General features: G+C 41.9%; 1 protein-coding gene across 10 annotated transcripts in view; it reads left to right on the top strand.

The window, feature by feature from the left end:
• Positions 1-19,580, top strand: part of TMEM164 (transmembrane protein 164) — a 164,222-nt gene that overhangs the window by 66,467 nt on the left and 78,175 nt on the right. Inside the window, exon 1 of one of the 10 annotated variants that reach the window (XM_081793801.1) lies at positions 11,754-12,281. The exons of the other annotated variants lie outside the window; for them this stretch is intronic. The gene's annotated coding sequence lies outside the window, so the exon portion shown is untranslated. Of the gene's footprint in view, positions 1-11,753; positions 12,282-19,580 lie in introns of those variants that run through there. 10 annotated transcript variants of the gene reach the window in all.

The following is a 19,580-nucleotide window of genomic DNA, read 5'->3' as shown; positions in this document are numbered from 1 at the left end:
TCTGTTTTATATATCTGTCTACTCAAACATGTTGATTTGATTACTTAAATGATTTTGTTGATTTGTTAGCATAAAAATATTTTTCTTGGCTATTCATTGGCATTTTTTTCTTATATGTAAATTTTAAGGTCACTTTTATTCAACCCTCCCCATCAGCCCTATTTAGATTCTAATTAGAATTGCATTAAATGTATATTGCAGTTTTGTGAGAACTGATGTTTGAAAATTATGTAAGTCTTTTCATCGAAGAAATGGTATTTCTTTCCATCTGTTCAGATCTCATTTTGTGCCTTTCTTCATACATTTATTCCTAAAGAATTAATAGCTTTTCTGCCCCTGATGAGTTGAAGAATGTTCTCCTTTCCATTCCTAACTGCTTCTTGCTAGAAGAAGGTTGTTGATTTTAGCAGTAGTTCTCAGGTCCAGCCATCCTACCAGATCCTCTTGTTAGTTTTGGTAAAATTAATTTTCATTTTATGCTGTCTCTCCAGTGGTTATACCAGCTATTTTCTTCGGTTATTGCTTTTGCTTGAAACTCAGAGTTAAGTAAAAATGGTGCTGGTGGGCCGCTGTGTATAAAACTGATCTTTTTTTTAAAAAATTTTTTAATGTTTACTCTTGAGAGAGAGAGGGAGACACAGAGTCTGAGGCAGGCTCCAGGCTCTCAGCTGTCAGCACAGAGCCGTATGTAGGGCTCGAACGAACCACGGGATCATGACCTGAGCCAAAGTCAGACGCTTAACTGACTGAGCCACCTGGGCATCCCTGTAAAACTGATCTTAAATGGAGTTGTTCTCTGTGTTTCTCCCTGTTTGCTGTTGGTGTATGTTAAATAGTCTATTGCATGTAAATGCTGCATTAACTTAGAGATTTTCCAAGAAAACAGTTCCTGCGTTTTATCAAATGCTTTTTTCTTATAATTTTTAAAATTATTTTTTATAATTTTTTAATATTTATTTTTGAGAGAGAGAGACAGAGAGAGAGCATGAGCTGAGGAGGGGCAGAGAGAGGGAGACACAGAATCCGAAGCAGGCTCCAGGCTCCCTGCTGTCAGCACAGAGCTGGATGCGGGGCTCGAACACACGAATTGTGAGATCGTGACCTGAGCTGAAGTCTGGTGCTTAACTGATTGAGCCACACAGGCGCCCCTCTTATAATTTTTTAAAATGTTTATTTATTTTTGAGAGAGAGAGAGTGCACGTGCCTGTGCATGCATGTGTGCAAGTGGGGAAGGGGCAGTGAGAAAGAGAGGGATACAGAGGATCCAAAGTGGGCTCTGTGCTGACAGTGCAACTCACGAATCGCGCAAGATCATGACCTGAGCTGAAGTCAGATGCTCAACCGACTGAACCACCCAGGTGCCCCTCAGATGCTTTTCTATGTCTGTTGAGTATTTTGTTTTCCATTTAACTTTTTGATACAGTGACCTATGTTCATAAATTTTCTGGTTTTGAACTACTCTTACATGCTGAAGTAAGTCCTGCTGCTCATGTTATATTATTTTGATACATTGCTGGATTCCATTTGTCAATCCTTTATTTATTATTTTTATTTTATTATTTATTTTTGAGGCAGAAAGCATGAGCAAGGGAGGGACAGAGAGAGAGGGAGACACAGAGTCCAAAGCAGGCTCCAGGCTTTGAGCTGCACAGAGCCCCACGCGGGGCCAAAACTCATGGAGTGTGAGATCATGACCTGAGCTGAAGTCTAATGCTTCACCAACTGAGTTACCCAGGCACTCCTATCAATCGTATATTTAGAACCCTTGTCTCAGTATTCATAAGTGAGATGGGAGTCATTTTGGGGGATTTTTTTCATCAGGGATAAGGATTAAAATTGAATTGCAGCATACTTCTTCTCTTTGTCTGGCCTGGAACAATTTAATTACCCTTAGAAATTATGTGTTCTTAATTTTTTTTTATTTTTTAACATGCTTTTTCTTTTCTTTTTTTCTTTATTTTCTTGTTGGTTTAGAAGTTTTTTTGTTTTTTGTTTTTTAAGGTCAGGTAAAACTCAGCTGTGAAGCCCATCTGGTCCTACTGCCTTTTTCTGTTGGTACACCCTTAACCACCTTTCTAGTGTCTTCTATGGTAATTCACCTACTCAGATCTTTTGGGTCAGTTTTGGTCATTTGTATTTTACTGGAAAGTTGCTCATTTCTTCTGAGTTTTCGGATTTGTTGCCATGAATTTAGTGGAGCATGTAGTATCCTCTTATTTTTGATAATTTAAAAAACTATCTCCTCATCTGTAGTCCTGTCTTCTTTTTTGGGTTTAGTCTTGTCTGTTTTTGTTTTCATTATTATAGTTTAGTTAGGTTAATAAGTACTTTATTTTGTGGTTGAGTTATAGAATCTGGTTTTAGATATAGTTTATACACACACACACACGGTAAAAAGATGTATTTATTCCTTTAGTTTCTACCTTCCATATTTTTATTATTTTTTTAATGTTTATTTATTTTTGAGAGAGACAGAGACAGAATGCGAGTGGGTTAAGGGCAGAGGGAGAGGGAGACACAGAATCTGAAGCAGGCTCCAGGCTCCGAGCTGTCAGCACAGAGCCCGACATGGGGCTCGAACCCATGAGCTGTGAGATCGTGACCTGAGCCGAAGTTAGTCGCTCAACCGACTGAGCCACCCAGGCGCCCCGAGTTTCTACCTTCTTTAAATATTGTTTTCTATTCTGCTTTTGTTTACTTAATATCACATTTCCCCCATTTTGTTAAACTCATCATCCATATATTTTAAAATTAAAGTTTTATACTTTGAGATAATTATATAATATAATGAATATCATATCATAATATAGGTGCAGTTGTAAGAAAAATGGTGAGATCCTGTGTACCCTTCACCTAGTTTTCTCCAGTGGTAACCTCTTGCAAAACTGTAATGCAATATGACACCCACGATATTGACATTGGTACAGTTGAGGTACAGAGCAGTTTTATCACTATGAGGATCTTTCCTGTTGCCCTTTTTTTTAGCTAATTTTTTTAATGTTAACTTACTTATTTTTGAGAGAGAGAGAGAGAACAGAGTGTGAGCAGGGGAGGGGCAGAGAAGGAGAGAGGGAGACACAGAATCCAAAGCAGGCTCTAGGCTGTGCTGTCAGCACAGAGCCTGACATGGGGCTTGAACTCACAGACTACGAGATCATGACCTGAGTTGAGTTTGGACACTTAGCCGACTGAGCCACTCAGGCGCCTCTCCTATTGCCCTTTTGTAGCCACAGTCAGTACTCTCCCACCTGAACCCTGTCCCTGACCCCTGGCAACAAATCTGTTCTCCATATCCAAACGTTTGTTATTTTAAGAATGCTATATTATCTTCGGGATTGGCTGTTTTTTGTGGGGTTTTTTTGTTTTTGTTTTTTACTTATAATTCCTTGCAGATCCATCCAAGTTTTTATCATGCACATACTTTTTCTTTGGTGCATATTATTCCATTGTGTGGAAATATTACATGCAGTGTGAAGTTAAAAATAGTTCTTTTTAAAATTGTGTTTTAATGTTTGTTTAATTTCGAGAGAGAGACAGAGAACAAGTGGGTGAGGGGCAGAGAGAGAGAGGGAGACACAGGATCCATAGCAGGCTTCAGGCCCCAAGCTGTGAGCACAGAGCCCACCCGATGAGGGGCTTGAACCCACAAATTGTGAGATCATGACTTGAGGGAAAGTCGGACACTTCACCAAGTGAGCCATCCAGGTGCCCTAATAGCTCTTTTTGAAAAAAAAAAAAAGTTTATTTATTTATTAAAAAAATTGTTTTTAATGTTTGTTTATCTTTGAGAGAGAGAGACAGAGCATGAGTGGGGAAGAGGCAGAGAGGGAGAGGGAGATACAGAATCGAAAACAGGCTCCAGGCTCTGAGCTGTCAGCACAGAGCCTGACACGGAGCTCGAACCCACGGACCGTGAGATCATGACCTGAGCCGAAGTTGGACACTTAACCGACTGAGCCACCCAGGTGCCCCTATTTATTTATTTTTGAGAGAGAGCACAAGTTGGGGAGGGGCAGAGAGAAAGAGAGAGAGAGACACACAATGCAAAGCAGGCTCCAGGCTCTGAGCTGTCAGCACAGAGCCCAGTGCAGGGCTTGAGCCCAGTAACTGTGAGATCATGGCCTGAGCCAAAGTCAGAGGCTTAACTGACTGAGCCACCCAGGCACCCCTGGGAAATAGTTCTTTTAAAAAAATTTTTTTAACATTTATTTATTATTGAGAGACAGAGAGAGACAGAGCATGAGCATGGGAGGGGCAGAGAGAGGAGGAGACACAGAATCCAAAGCAGGCTCCAGGGTCCGAGCTGTCAGCACAGAGCCCTACGTGGGGCTCGAACTCAAAAACTGCGAGATCATAACCCGAGCTGAAGTCGGATGTTTGACTGAGCCACCCAGGTGCCCCCCCTGGGAAATAGTTCTTAATAACTCCACCTTACATGAGTATAGGTCATAACTGTTTTCAAAGTACTTTGTCTTAAACAGTCTCATCTAATCCTTCACATAATGCTGTGAGATAGGGACTATGTTATTCACACAAAAGTCAACCATTTGGGACCAAGAGATCTTAGATAGCATGGCTGACATTACAGAGTGGAAAACCAGGATTCCCATTCTTCCTTTCCTGCTAATGTTCGTAATCAGGCTTATCGTGTGCCTAGGCATGGTGGGAAACACTTAACGTGGATCATCTCATTTAATTCTCCCAGCAGACCTGTGTGGGTGGTACAAATAGTATCCCCAGTTACATCAAGAAAACAGAGGCTCAGGAAGTTGAAGTGACTTAAGTGGCTTGTAAGCGGTACAGGTGGGATTTGATCCAGTGTGTCCCTGACTCCAGCACCAGTGCTTTTAATCACTACCTTATGTTGCTTAAGTGAATATTTTCTGCTATCCTATTATTATTTAAGGAGTTAAAGCCATGAAAGCATCCTAGTTAAAATTCCTCAAATGTCAGTGTACACAGACGGGCACCACTGTGGTCTTTATGCCAGCGTGTTCTGTAGGTTTCAGTGAGTAGCACTATATACCCAACTCTTGTTATTTTCTATTTGCCCTTGGCTGTGCCAGCCAAGCATGAGTTTGTCTGCTTCCCAGCTAAGCCAAGGCTGGCATGTTCTTCTTGGAGGCGTGCCCGGACACTGCAGGAAAAGGGTATGGTGTGCCCAGCGGTCCGCACGCCCCATGCTGGGCAGGGGCTGGCAATTCTCTTTGGGGTGGAGAAGGGGCAGGATCCTCCACAGGGTACCCATGGTGCACTTGACAAGAGGGAATGGCGGTTCCCCAGTGTTCTGGCTGGGCCCCAGAGCGCTTCATTTATGTGCCCCTCTGTGGACATGTGACTTGCTAAGTCTGCAGCTAAGGAGGCTTCCTCAGCAGAAAGCATGTATGCGGAGTCTGGAGCTGGGGCTGGAAGGGGTTTCTATCTGGCCCACCACCACTGCAACCTCTGGCGTGGTAATCTTTTGCTCTCCAATATCTATTACTCCTAGAATTCCAGCCTGGCAGCATGTGGCTTCTGAAGGCTTCTTCTCCCTTCTATTCTTGGCTCCTCGTCTCCGTGAATGCTCATATAGCAGCAACCAGGATCGCTTGTTGTGTTGTGTGTATGCTTGCAGCACTGTTCTGTGTCTCCTTGAATCTGAGCCATTCTCTTTTTACTCGTTTGGCTGTTTTGAGTGGTTCTTTCCTGAAGAGCCATATCCCAGTACCTTCAGTATCCAAGCCCTGGAATTCTTCCTCTCACTCGGGTTTGAGAAAAACGACGATATTCTTAGAGATCTTTCTGCGCTTATGATCCTGCTACTGACATCAAAAAAGTTACCTGTCTCAATTACCTTGATCGTATATCCCCAGTCCCATAATATGAACCAGCTTGCCTCACAGGTTCTTAATTAATTCATCAATCTCTCTCAAAATTGATTAATTGAAGTATCATTGACATATATTAATTTTGGGTATATAGCATAGTGATACAACAATTATATATGTGATAAAATGCTCATCAGGGTAAGTGAGTTACCATCTGTCACCATACAAAGTCATTACAATATTATTGACTATATTACCTCTGCTGTACTTTTCATCCCTGTATCTTATATTTATTTTATAACTGCAGGTTTGTACCTCTTAATCCCCTTTACCTGTCTTGCCGACCCCCCTACCTTCCTCCATTCTGGCAACCACCAGTATGTTCTTCGTGTGTATGAGTCAGTTTCTGATTTTTTTGGGGTTTCTTTACGTTAATTTTTAGATTTCATATGTAAGCGCAATCATACGGTAATTGTCTTTTTCTGACTTATTTCACTTAGCATAATAATACCCTCTAGGTCCATCTGGGTTGTCACAAGTGGCAACATTTCGTTCTTTTTGATGGCTGAGTAATATTCTGTTGTGTATCTATAGCACATCTTCTCTATCCATTCATCTATGGATGGATCACAGGTTCTTCATACATAAGACCCCCTTTTGCAAACCTACCCAGTTCTCTCCCTCATCTCCCTAGTGGCTTCTCATTTTCTTTCTCCCTGCCCTTTTCCTCCATTTTTTCCCTTCAAATTTCATTATAGAAAATTCCAAACCTATACATATCATGCCTATTACTCATTATATATTTTAATCTGTGAATTGCCACTCCGTGTTCTCTGCCCAGTTATTACATGGGGGTGTTTCTCTTCTCATTGATCTGCATGCATCATCTGTATATAGAATATTAATCCTTTATCACCTTCGTAGGAAATGTTCTTCCCAGATTGTCTTCTAACTTGTTGATGATGCTTTTGATGTACAGTTGATGTTTGTATTGGACACACTGATGGGTTTCCAAACTGCCTTCAGACAATGGTGATTTCTTCTGGTGTTTTTATGCCTGAAAATCTGCCCCCCCCCTCCAAAGATCAGATAGGCAATCTGGATTTTTAATTGTTTTAAAAAATATCTAGCTGTCAGTTCATTGAAAATTCATTTTGTGAATAGTATGTGGTAGGGATATAATTTATATTTTTCCTCAAATTGTCATTTTTTGGAGCACTGTTTGTTGAATAACTGTTTCCCTATGATTATTGCTGTTGTGCACTTAAATTCTTATGCATGCTAGGATTTATTTTGGGGGCTTGTTTTGCTGTTCCATTGATGTCTTTTTTGGGTCCTTCACCGTTGTATTATTTTTTGATTTTTTTATGTTTACTTATTTTTGAGAGCGAGAGACAGAGTGAGGTCAGGGGAGGGGCACAGAGAGGGGGGGTCACAGAATCTGAAGCAGGCTCCAGGCTCCGAGCTGTCAGCACAGAGACCGATGCGGGGCTTGAACTCATGAACTGTGAAATCATGACCTGAGCGGAAGTCAGCCGCTAAACCGACTGAGCTACCCAGGCATCCAGGGTCCTTCACCATTTTAATACTCTTGTATTTGCAACAGCTAGCAGGCCAGATTTCTCTTTGCCGTTGTTCATAACCTATTACTTTACCCACGCTTTTTTTCTTAGCTAGTCTGAACCATTTTTTTTTTCCTTCCAAATGAACTCAGGATGTTTTTTTTGTCAGATTCTCCTTCAAATTATATTCATTTTGATTGGAATGACTTGAAGCCTAAAATTTCATTAACACCATTATAATACAGAGTCTGTCCAGATAGGAAAACACGTGGTACATTAGTTCATATAGCCAAGCTTTCTTTTATGTTCTTTAAGGGTATGTGCATGCATATCCTACCTATTTCTCACCAGAGTCATTCCTGAACAGTTTGTAGTTTATGATGTAATTTATTTCTTACATTTTCAAAGTAGTTCTTACTGGTACATAGGAAAGATTTTGATTATACATGTTTATTTTATATTTGGCCACTGTGCTTACTATTTTAATAGATTTTTATTGCTTCACTTGGGTTATTTTGGAAATTAATGGCATCAATGCCCAGATGGTAATCTTACTTCTCTGTTTTCTTAAGTTTATTTATTTTCAGAGAGAGAGAGAGAGAGAGAGAGAGGGAGAGAATCTCAAGCAGGCTCCATGCTGTTAGCACAGAGCCCAACATGGGGCTTGATCTCACAAGCTGTAAGATCATGAACTGAGCTGAGATCAAGAGTCAGATGCTCCACCAAGTGAGCCACCCAGCTGCCCCCCTTATCTCCTTTTAAAGAGCAAATACACCCGTCCCCCCTTTGATGCCTCATTGTATTGCCTATAACTTCTAGAACAGTGTTAAATAATAGTGGTACTGGCAGGAATTCTTGCCCCGCTTCTGATTTTCATGAAAATGTTTCTAGTGTTTCACTGTTGCCTTGAATGGTGGTTGTTGGTTTAGATTAGATTTCCTTTATAATGTTAAGGAATTCTCTTAATTCTTAAATTACCAATTTTTTTTTAAAATCAGGAATGGTTGTTGAATGTAGTTAATTTAGCCAATGATTTTTAAGAATCTATTGAGAGGTTCATTTGGGTTTTCTCCTTTACCTCCCCATTTGGTGTGTTAAATGAATAGATTTCTTAATAACAACCTTTGTTGGATTTGTAAGGTCACCTTTCCTTTTACTGTGCATGCATGGGAGAGATTCAGAATTGGCTTCCATACTATGAATTTGATTGATTTTGCTCTTTGCCATCTCTAGTGTGGTATTTAATTCTGCTGCTACAATCTTAACTTCTTTCTAACTCTTCCTTGCTTTACTAAGCTCTCTTTTCTCCCCAATTTGTTGTCTTTCCTTCTCATTGGGTTTTTTTTTTTTTTTTTTTTTTTTATGTAATCTCAACTCCCAATGTGGGGCTCGAACTCATGACCCCAAGATCAAGAGTTACATGCTCCCCCGACTGAGCCAGCCAGGCGCCCCTCCTTCTCAGTATGTTTTATTCTGATGGCATTCCATACCTGTTTTGGAGAGTCCATGTTTTCTCATATTCTATCGAGGATGCAGTTTTGTCAAATACTTCTTCTGGCTCAGACACTAAATTCAGACTTTTGTCCTTCCTCCAAGACTTCAGAATGATATGCACTTCTGCTGCCAGAGGCTTTCAGAGGAACCGTGCTGTTTCTTGGGTATGTTTATGCATATTCAAAGGATTTATAGGGGTGCCTGGGTGGCTCAGTTGGGGAAGTGTCTGACTCTTGGTTTCAGGTCATGATCTCACAGTTTGTGAATTCGAGGCCCATGTCAGGCTCCACGCTGACAGCATGGAGCCTGCTTGAGATTGTCTGTCTCCCTCTCTCTGCCTCTCCCTGGTGCGCTCGCTCTCTCTCTCTCTCTCTCTCTCTCTCTGTCTCTTTCAAAATAAATAAACATTGAAAAAACAAAGGAGGATTTATTTATTATTTTGCTCAGGATAGCATCCGTTGATTGCCTTGGACTGTTCTCATGTTCTTTTTGATATTGGATAGAACCCTTTCTCAGCCTCTCTCTCAGTGGCAGGTGGATGTCCGTAGCTTCTAGCCTGTTTGCCAGTGGGTAGCAGCTTCATCTAGTGGGTTCTACTGGACCTGTGCGGAATCACTTACCCCTACCGCTGCATTCTTTGGTAACAGCATGTGAAAAACTGCCACCTCCCACACACATTACTTGGGCAGACTCTTAACTCCCATGACATGGTGTGCGAGCCCCAAAGCCATCACTTGAGGCCTTTTCATTTCAGAGAGTGGGAGTCAGCCTCCAGATGCATGTAGACCAGTTTGGAGAGTTGTCGACTTCCTTGGAAAGCAGTAGTCATCTAGTGGAGGTGTGCCTGTCCAGTTTGCTGGTTACGATGGACTCTTCGATTTCTAAACCATGAAGCCCACAGTGGCAGGACTCCGTGTGCTCCTGATCTGGTTCAGGTTTCTGCTGCATGCATTGGCCTCAGATTTTTTTTTCCTCATCTTGGCACTTGCCTTATCATTAGTGGAGATTTCTTCCAGATTCTCGTAATGAATGGGATGATGACCATCAGTCTAATTTTTCAGTGATTTGAGGGTCTTCTCTCTTTTTTCTGTCTTAGGAATTTTAGTGGAAAGCTGGGAGAAACTATGTTACTGGCTGTTAGCCAAGTGCTGTTTTAAACTAGAAATTCAGTGTATATCTTGGTTCATAGCAGAGGTTGGCAATCTTTTTCTGTAATGAGCCAGATAAATATTTTGAATGTTGTGGTCCATATGACCTGTATTTTAGCTCCATAACTTTTAGTAGCATGAAAGCAACATACATAATTACCTAAGTGAGTGGGTTTGGCTGTGTTCCAATAAAACTTTATTTACAAAAAATAGGACAACCAGATGAAAACATTCTGGAGCTGGATGGAGGTGATGGTTGTATAACAATGTGAATGTATGTAATGTCACTGAACTGTATAGTTAAAAATGGTTAAGATGGTGGGGCACCTGGCTGGCTCTGTTGGTTGAGTGTCCAACTCTTGATTTCGGCTCACTATGATTTCAGGGTTCATGGGTTCAAGCCCCATGTCGGGTTCTGCACTGACAGTGCAGAGCTTGCTTGGGATTCTCTCTCTCTCTGTCTCTCTGTCTCTCTCTCCCTCTCTGCCCCTCCCTGACTCACACTTTGTCTCTCAAAATAAATAAAGAAACTTAAAAAAAAACGGTTAAAAGGTAAATTTTATGATACGTATATTTTACCACATCCCCCCAAAAACCCACACATAACAGGATGACCCTACTTTGGCTGACCTTGAGTTTAGAGCAATGAAATCTAGTACGCAGGGGCGCCTGGGTGGCTAAGTCGGCTGAGTGTCAGACTTCAGCTCAGGTCATGATCTCCCTGTTTGTGGGTTCAAACCCTGCATCGGGCTCTGTGCTGACAGCTCAGAGCCTGGAGCCTACTTTGGATTCTTTGTCTCTTTCTCTTCCTTCTCTTCCTCCCTCTCTCTCTCTTTCTCAAAAATAAATAAATAAATATTTAAAAAATCTAGTACACAGAAAGAGAGGAGGGAGAGAGGAAGAAATTAAACGTATCCAGTAGGACGGTGACATTGTTTAGGAATACCTTAGTGAGTGGGGCAGGGTTCTGGGTAACTGCATTTCATGCTGGTGACATCATCTCATGGTCTTTAGGGATAGAGAGACACAGAGTTCATAGTCACGCTTTTTGGCATAAGGCTCAGACTAGGGATTTTCTACTCCTGAGGCAACTTAAAAGCCAGTCAGTCCTTCCTTCTTGGTAAGACTGGCGATGCTTCCTGTAGATGACGTGGTCTCTTGCCGGGGCTGGGGCTGGAAGATCGTAGCTTTTTGGCTGGAGGCCCAGGCCCAGGGCCGTTTGGTTGGGAAACAATGCTGATCTCAGTCCCCAAGGCGCTTTTTTCACCAGTGTGAAAGAGGTGTGGAGAGGTGAATCTTGCTTTCCCGTGCTAGCCTTGGCCTCCCTCAGCTTGACCAACATCTTGCAAGAGCCCCAGGTCCAACCGGGGTTTTGAATCTGCTCAGGGGAGTAGGTCTCTGGTGTGTTTAATGCTGTTCTTGGAGCTGAGTTAGCAAATCAAGGGCCGTGTATGTTACATCCCCCCACCCCATCCCAGACCATCCTGCCGTGGTTTGGAGTTTCCTGGTTTCTGTCAGGTCTGTTATCCTGGCTGAAGGAGAGTGTTGTCACCACGTGGTGGCATGTACTCACTCCCCCTTCCCAGTCTCCATGGATCCCAACACCACAGAGCATTCTCGAGTGCAGTCAGCCTGTTAAGTTTTAAGCTTACTTGTTGGCAACCTGGCTGCTGTATTTTTTTTTTTTTTTTGAAGAGGGCGAAATTCTTGGTTTCCCAAGGGACTGGGAACCTCTCAAGGAATCCAGCCTTTTGGAACTCTCCTCTGTCTGAGCTGGGGTATTTTGAAGGACCACATGAAAGAAAAGGGAGTGGCTGTTAAGATTTCCTTGGCTTTTGGGTTGTGATCAGACAGTAGAGCGGCCTTATGAGCGCTCACGGCTTAACGTGCCTGGTTATCCAAGTGTGTGCCGCCAGGGCTGGGGGCACCTCAGAGAGTGACTCCGACTGAATGGGGGGGGACCTCTTCCCCCACCCTGCCCTGTAAGAAAAGTGCACAGCAGAGAGCTGGCTCGCGTCTTCTGCCTCAGGAAGTATACGATGGCCCTTCTCCCGCCCCCAGCGTCGCGGAAACCCTTAAATCTGCTCATTGTCATGTCCACATGGAGAGGAGTGGATGTGTGATGCAAGTGGGATTATTTGGTCATGAGTATCTGCTGACTCAGCCTGGAGAGGATTTTGAAGGAGATGAGATGAAATTTCATCCGTGCTGCCGCGAGCAGGGGGCGCGTTGCTGGCTGGAGGGAGGACTGTAGGCCTGCGCGAGCCAAGGTAGGTGAGGGAAGCATGGGTCTGGGTGAGGGGAATGAGGACAGCCTGACATGTGATCTTGGCATTGTGGGACTGGTGCCCTGTTGGCCTTTGGGCCACATGATCTTACATGTATTCAGTAGCCCTGTGACCTTCTCTTTTTCTAGATCCCGCAGTATTGTACTTGCAGATTTTTAAACAGCAGGACTTTGAGCAGGGAGACTCGCGATTGCTAGGACCATCCTGAGTTGAGGTGGGCTCAGGCTGAACCTCTTGCGTCTTAATGTCTCGGAGTGGCTGTACTGTCTCAGCACCCCCTTTTTGCAGCGCTCAACGGATCAGCTGCTCTGGGACCCCAAACAGAGCAGCCTTTTGGCACCTTCCCCTCCGAGGTAGCTGCATTTTGGCTTAGCTTTGAACTCATTACTGGAAAGGGTGTTTGGGAGACTGTCTCTGACCTGAACAGCTTTATTAAGACTGTTCTTGGCAAGGGAGAGAAAGCCCTACATATGAATGCTGCAGATTCAAAAGGAGGAACACCAGGAACCTAGCAAATCCATAGTAAGCAAGTAGCAATTCAAGGGGACCAGTTTCTGGTCTTCTACAGAATGCTATTGCTCCGGTGTCTCCTTTCCAAGGGGCCATAACTGTCAGCTTGCTGCCTTGGATCCATATGTGTTCTTTCTTTTAAAAAATTTTTTTAATGTTTATTTATTTTTGAGAGAGACCGAGCGCAACCTGGGGAGGGGCAGAGAGACAGGGAGACACAGAATCCAAAGCAGGCTCCAGGCTCCAGGTTCTGGCCTCGAACCCACGAATGGTGAGATCATGACCTGAGCCGAAGTCGGGTGCTTAACCTACTGAGCCACCCAGGCACCCCCATACATATTCTTTCTTAATGCTTATAAGGGGGAAGACGCCTTCGGGCTGTTCAGAGACCTCCTCCCCTTGCGAACACACCAGAAGCTGCCTTCCTCCCCATGTGTATATACTCAGTTTTGTTCTTTCTTGGGAGCTTTGGCTGCTACAGTCCTAGCGCGTATTTTCTGATTATTTTCATCACCCCAACCCAATCCTCTCCTCAAAATCTCTCTGAAAGTTTCTGGAACAGAGGCTGCTTTTATTTTATTTTATTATTTTATTTTATTTATTTATTTTTATCTTCCTCTGGGGCAGCCTGTCCTTTAAACATGTGTTTGGATGTATAACACTTCCTTGTAAAAGTAATGCTGAAGATGCAGATAATTTTTTGCATCTGGGAAAGCGTGGAAAGCATTATTCATCAGAAGAACAGGGACCGATCATTTTGGGCCTCTTTTTACTTTGTCAGCCCACCCAGTCCTTATGGAAGCTAAGTTGGGTGTCTTCTGTGCTATATATCGGGCAAAAGCAATTCCAGGAAAAAAAGAAAAAAGCAGTACAGCATAACAGATGAGGCTGGGGCAAGATCTGTAGGTATACATGAGAGTACCTGAGGATTCCTCTGTTAATATGTTGGCATTATGTCCTACCTGTGTTCTGTGAGAACATACCCATTTTTTAAACAAATTTGGGATTATTCTAGGTCTCTCCAAAGATTAGATTTGTAATATATCCAGAGTTAATATACCATAATTGTTTCCCCATGTCATTGCATATTCTTTCTTTTAAAGTTTATTTATTTTGAGAGAGAAAGAGAGAGAGAGAGAGCGAGTACGAGTTGGGGAGGGGCAGGGAGAGAGAGAGTCCCAAGCAGTCTCCGAGCTGTCAGTGCAGAGCCCCAGTTGGGGCTCGAACTCAAGAAACCGTGAGATCATAACTTGAGCCGAAATCAAGAGTTGGACGCTTAACGGACTGAGCCACCCAGGCACCCCAGGGATTCTTCTGATATGATTTCTAATGACTGCATAGTATTTGATATTTGATCATTTGGATGAATACAATATGATATATTTAAACAGTGCCCTGTTATTTGACTTTTGGTTTGAGAGATAATGTTTTTTTAAAATTTTTTTTGATGTTTATTTTTGAGAGAGAGTCAGAGCATGAGTGGGCGAGGGGCAGAGAGAGAGAGGGAGACACAGAATCCGAAGCAGGCTGCAGGCTCTGAGCTGTCAGCACAGAGCCCGACGCAGGGCTCGAACTCAGGAGCCCTGAGATCATGACCTGAGCTAAAGTCGGACACTTAACCGACTGAGCTACCCAGGCGTCCTGAGGGATAATGTTTTAAAGGAACCTTAAACAGTGCAGTGGAAATAGATGGTTTAGGTTATATAGTTGTGGTTTGGCCACTTCATGAGGCTTAAAGTGTCAACCTCCATTTCCTCATTTGTAAAAGAATGCTGTGAAAAGTAGCTGCTTCCTTGAATGGTGGTTAATTACTTAGCATGGATCCTATCAGAGACTAAGTAATCAGGATATGTTTTGTCTTGCTGCTTCACCATCTTGTGTACTTACCTCACTGTTAGAAGTAGGGTCCGAGCGAATGAAAATTATTTGCATTCAGATAAGCAGAATTTGAGAATGAAAACTGCATTCAGATAACTAGCCCCTTTTATTAGTTGAGTGCCTTCCACGTAGGGGCTTTGGCCAACTTTCTGGACTTCATGGGAAAAAGTGTTCTGCAGCCTCTGCAGTTGTATGGCCCCATTGGGTCCAGAGCGAGCAGGTGGGAAACCACCCGTTACAACCAGTATCGTGTTCTATCTTTAATACTCTATAAAGGGTCCTATCTCTTTGTGCACACAGGCAAAGCCAGCCAAGCCTTTTTATTATAGTTTATTTTTCTTGTGTTGTATTTTCCAACTTTTATTCTGAAAACATTTGAAACATATAGAAAGGTGAACAAGGCAGTACACTGAATACTTGTATGATCTCTAGCTAGATGCAGCAGTTTTTGTCATTTTTGTTTTGTCATTTTTGTTTTCTGATGCGTCAGTTTAAAAAAATGGACGATCCTGACCACAATTCCTGTGATATGTGACAGGTTGTAGTGCAAGTGGGCAGAAAGTGTCCACTCTAAGCCCACGGGCCGATGGAAAGAGCAGGTCAGAGTGGAAGGGCCCTGGGCTCTGAGATAGTAGAAACAGATCTATTTGTATAATACAAATTGTGGAAAGTAAATCTCAAGACAGTTTCTGGCTGAAGGGAAAAGAGTAGATCCAGATGTCCATGAACATGACAATGTATAGAATGACTTCTGATATATAATTGAATAATATATAGCAGTGAAAAACATGAAGTAGACCTACATATAACAATATGGTTAGTAAGAAGCAGCTGTGGTGAGGGGCGTCTGGGTGACTCAGTGGGTTAAGCATCTGACTTTTGATTTCAGCTCAGATTGTGCCCCGTGTTGGGCTCCACTCTGAAAGAACAGAGCCTACTTGGGATTCTCTCTCTCTCTCTCTCTCTCTCTCTCTCTCTCTCTCTGTCTCAAAGAGGGACAGAGAGAGAGGGAGAGAGAATCTTTTTTTTTTTAATTTTTAAATTTTATTTTTTTAATTTACATCCAAGTTAGCATCTAGCACAACAATGATTTCAGGAGTAGATTCCTATTAAAGCCCCTTACCCATTTAGCCCATCCCCCCTCCCACAACCCCTCCAGTAACCCTCTGTTTGTTCTCCATATTTAAGAGTCTCTTCTGTTTTGTCCCCCTCCCTGTTTTTATATTAGTTTTGTTTCCTTTGAGGGAGAGAGAATCTTAAGCAGGGTCTACACCCAGTGCAGAACCTGACGCTGGGCTCGATCGCACAACCGTGAGAGCATGACCTGAGCCAAAAGCAAAACCAGGACTCTTAACTGACTGAGCCACCCAGGCACCTCTCATATATACTTTTAAATTTAATTATCATACCCTAAAATTGACTTTCTGGTGTATAGTTCCATGAATATTTTTCACTGTATTTGTGTGTGTATATATATTATATATATTTTATGTATAATATTTATCTATAGTATATATAAATATATATTTGTATAATATATATATATATATATATATATATATATATATACACATCTTAACCATTTTTAGTACAGTTCAGTGGTATTAAGGACATTCACAGTATTATACAACCCTCACCACCATCCATGTCCAGAACTCCTTCATCTTGCAAAAACTGAAATTCTGTAACCATTGAACAGTAACTCCCATTCCTTCTCCCCCCCCCCCCCCCGGCCCCTGGCCACCATCCTTCTACATTCTGTCTCTGTGATTTCGACTACTCTGGGTAGGTGATTCACAGAAGTGAAATCCTACATATTTGTCTTTGTGAGACTAGCTTATTTCACTTAACACCATGTCCCCAAGGTTCATCTGTGTTGTAGCCTGTGTCAGAATTTCCTTCCTTTTTAAGACAGAATAATATTCCATTGTATGTGTATGTCACATCTTGTTTATACATTCATCTGTTGATGGACACTTGGGTTGCTCACACTTCTTAGCTATTGTGAATAATGCCGCTATGAAACGGGTGTACAGATATTCCTTAGAGACCCTGCTTTCAACTCTTTTTTATATATACCCAGAAATGGAATTGCTGGATCATATGGTAATTTTATTTTTAATTTTTTTGAAGAACCACTGATCTGTTTTATACAGCTGCTGCACCATTTTACATTCCCACCAATGGTGTACAAGAGTTCCAGTTTTTCCACGTCTTTGCCAACATTTGTTGTTTTCTGTGTGGTTTTTTATTCTGATAGTAGCCATTCTAATGGTGTCAGATAGTATCTAATTGGGATTTTTTTTTTTTTTAAATTTTATTTTTTTAACGTTTTTTTATTTTTGAGACAGAGAGAGACAGAGCATGAACGGGGGAGGGGCAGAGAGAGAGGGAGACACAGAATCGGAAGCAGGCTCCAGGCTCTGAGCCATCAGCCCAGAGCCCGACGCGGGGCTCGAACTCACGGACCGCGAGATCGTGACCTGAGCTGAAGTCGGACGCTTAACCGACTGAGCCACCCAGGCGCCCCACTAATTGGGATTTTGATTTGCATTTCATTGTCTAACTTCCCATGTGATTTCTTCTTTGATCCACTGGTTGTGTAAGAGTGTATTATTTAATTTGTACACATTAGAGAATTTTCCCATTTTATTGCCATTATTGATTTTAACCTGATCATGTTGTGGTTAGAGAAGATACTTTGTAATGATATCTATCTTTTTGACTCTATGGAGACGTAATTTATGGCCTAACGTATATGGTCTTTCCTGGAAAATGCCCCATGGGCACTTGAGATGAATGAATTCGGTGTTGCTGGCTAAAGTGTTCTGTATATATATGTCTGTTAGATCTAGTTGGTTTATGGTGATGTTCAGGTTCTCTGTTTCCTTGCTTCTCTTCTGTCTGGCTCTTCTATCTATTTTAAGTGGAGTACTGAAGTCTCCAACTAGTTTTTGCTTCGTATATGCTGATGGTCTGTTATTAAGTATGTAAATGTTTATAATTATTATATCTTTTTGCAGTATTGAAACTTTTATTAATAAATAATATCATCCTTTGTCTCTTGTAAGCTGTTTTGATTTATAGTCTATTGAATCTAATGTTAGTATCGCCACCCCTGCTCTCTTTTTCTGGTTACCGTTTGCATGGAATATCTTATTCCATCTTTTCACTTTCAACCTATTTCTGTCTTTTTTAAAAATTTTTTTACAGTTTATTTGTTTTGAGACAGAGAACGCATGAGTAGGGGAGGGGCAGAGAGAGAGGGAGAGAGAAAAATCCCAAGCAGGCTCCACACTGTCAGCATGGAGCATGATGCGGGGCTCGATCTCACAAACTGTGAGGTCATGACCTGAGCTGAAGTCGGACGCTTAACCGACTGAGCCACCCAGGCGCCCCATATATTAGCTTAATTTAAATTACATACAAAATGCTGCTCCTTTATAGCTTCACACCTACCCCTTTCAGGTATTGATCTCAAAATTACATCTTTAGGGGCGCCTGGGTGGCGCAGTCGGTTAAGCGTCCGACTTCAGCCAGGTCACGATCTCGCGGTCTGTGAGTTCGAGCCCCGCGTCAGGCTCTGGGCTGATGGCTCGGAGCCTGGAGCCTGTTTCCGATTCTGTGTCTCCCTCTCTCTCTGCCCCTCCCCCGTTCATGCTCTGTCTCTCTCTGTCCCAAAAATAAAAAAAAAAAAAATAAAAAAAAAAAAAAATTACATCTTTATGCAGTGTGTGCCCCTAAATGTGCATTAGTCTCTTAAATAGTGTAGAAAACAAAATGTGGAATAACAAACCAAAATTTTGGGTGTCCTTGTCTTGTTCCTGATGTTAGTCTTCAGTCCTTCACCATGAATTATGATGTTGGGCCTTTTTTCAGATGTCTTTTTCTCAGGTTGAGGAAGTTCCCTACTATGCCTAGCTTGTTGGTATTTTTTATCATGAATACATGTTGAATTGTGGCAAAAGTCTTTTCTGTATCAGTTGCTATGGTCATGTACTTTGTATTCTTTTCACTGTTAATTTGGTGGAATTTAATTGAATTTCAAATACTGAACCAATCTTTCATTACTAGGACAAACCCTACTTGGTCACAGAATATTATTCATTTTAAATTGCTGCATTAGATTTGCTAAAATATTACTGTGGGTTTTCGTGTCTGTGTTCATGAGGGAAATTGGATTTCTTTCTTTTTTTTTTTTAACCTTATTTGTCTGGTTTTATTATCTGCGTAATGCCTCATAAAATGAGTTGAGAAATGTTTCCTGTTTTATTTTCTGGACAAGATTGGATAAATATTTGATAGGCTTAGTCACTAAAACCATCTGAGTCTGGAGATTTCTTATTCAGAAGATTTTAACGACAAATGCAATTTTTTAATGACATATATTTGACTGAAACATTAGTTTCAGGTGTACATTATGATTTGATATTTTTATATATGGTGAAACATAATAAATCTAGTTAGCATCCATCACCACACATAGTTATACGTTTTTTTGTGATGATAACTTCCTTTTTTAAAAATGTTTGTTCATTTTTTGAGAGAGAGAGACAGAGAGTGAGCAGGGGAGGGGCAGAGAGGAAGGGAGACACAGAAACCGAAGCAGACTCCAGGCCCTGAACTGTCAGCACAGAGCCTGACGTGGGGCTCGAACCCATGAACTGTGAGATCATGACCTGAGCCTAAGTCGGATGTCAGACTGAGCCACCCAGGCATCCCGATAACTTCTTTTTTTTCAAAGTATTTTAAAGTTTATTTATTTTGAGACAGAGAAAGAGAAGAGCAGGTATGGGGGAAGGGCAGAGAGAGAGAGAGGGAGAGAGAGAGAATCTCAAGCAGGCTCCACACTGTCAACATGGAGCTTGATGCTGGGCTTGAACTCACGAACCA

Source organism: Panthera onca, chromosome X (assembly GCF_046562875.1).
Source record: "Panthera onca isolate mPanOnc1 chromosome X, mPanOnc1 haplotype 2, whole genome shotgun sequence".
Taxonomy (NCBI): Eukaryota; Metazoa; Chordata; class Mammalia; order Carnivora; family Felidae; genus Panthera; species Panthera onca.
Note: the sequence above shows the minus strand (reverse complement) of the source record. Positions and strands in the feature narration are given on the sequence as shown.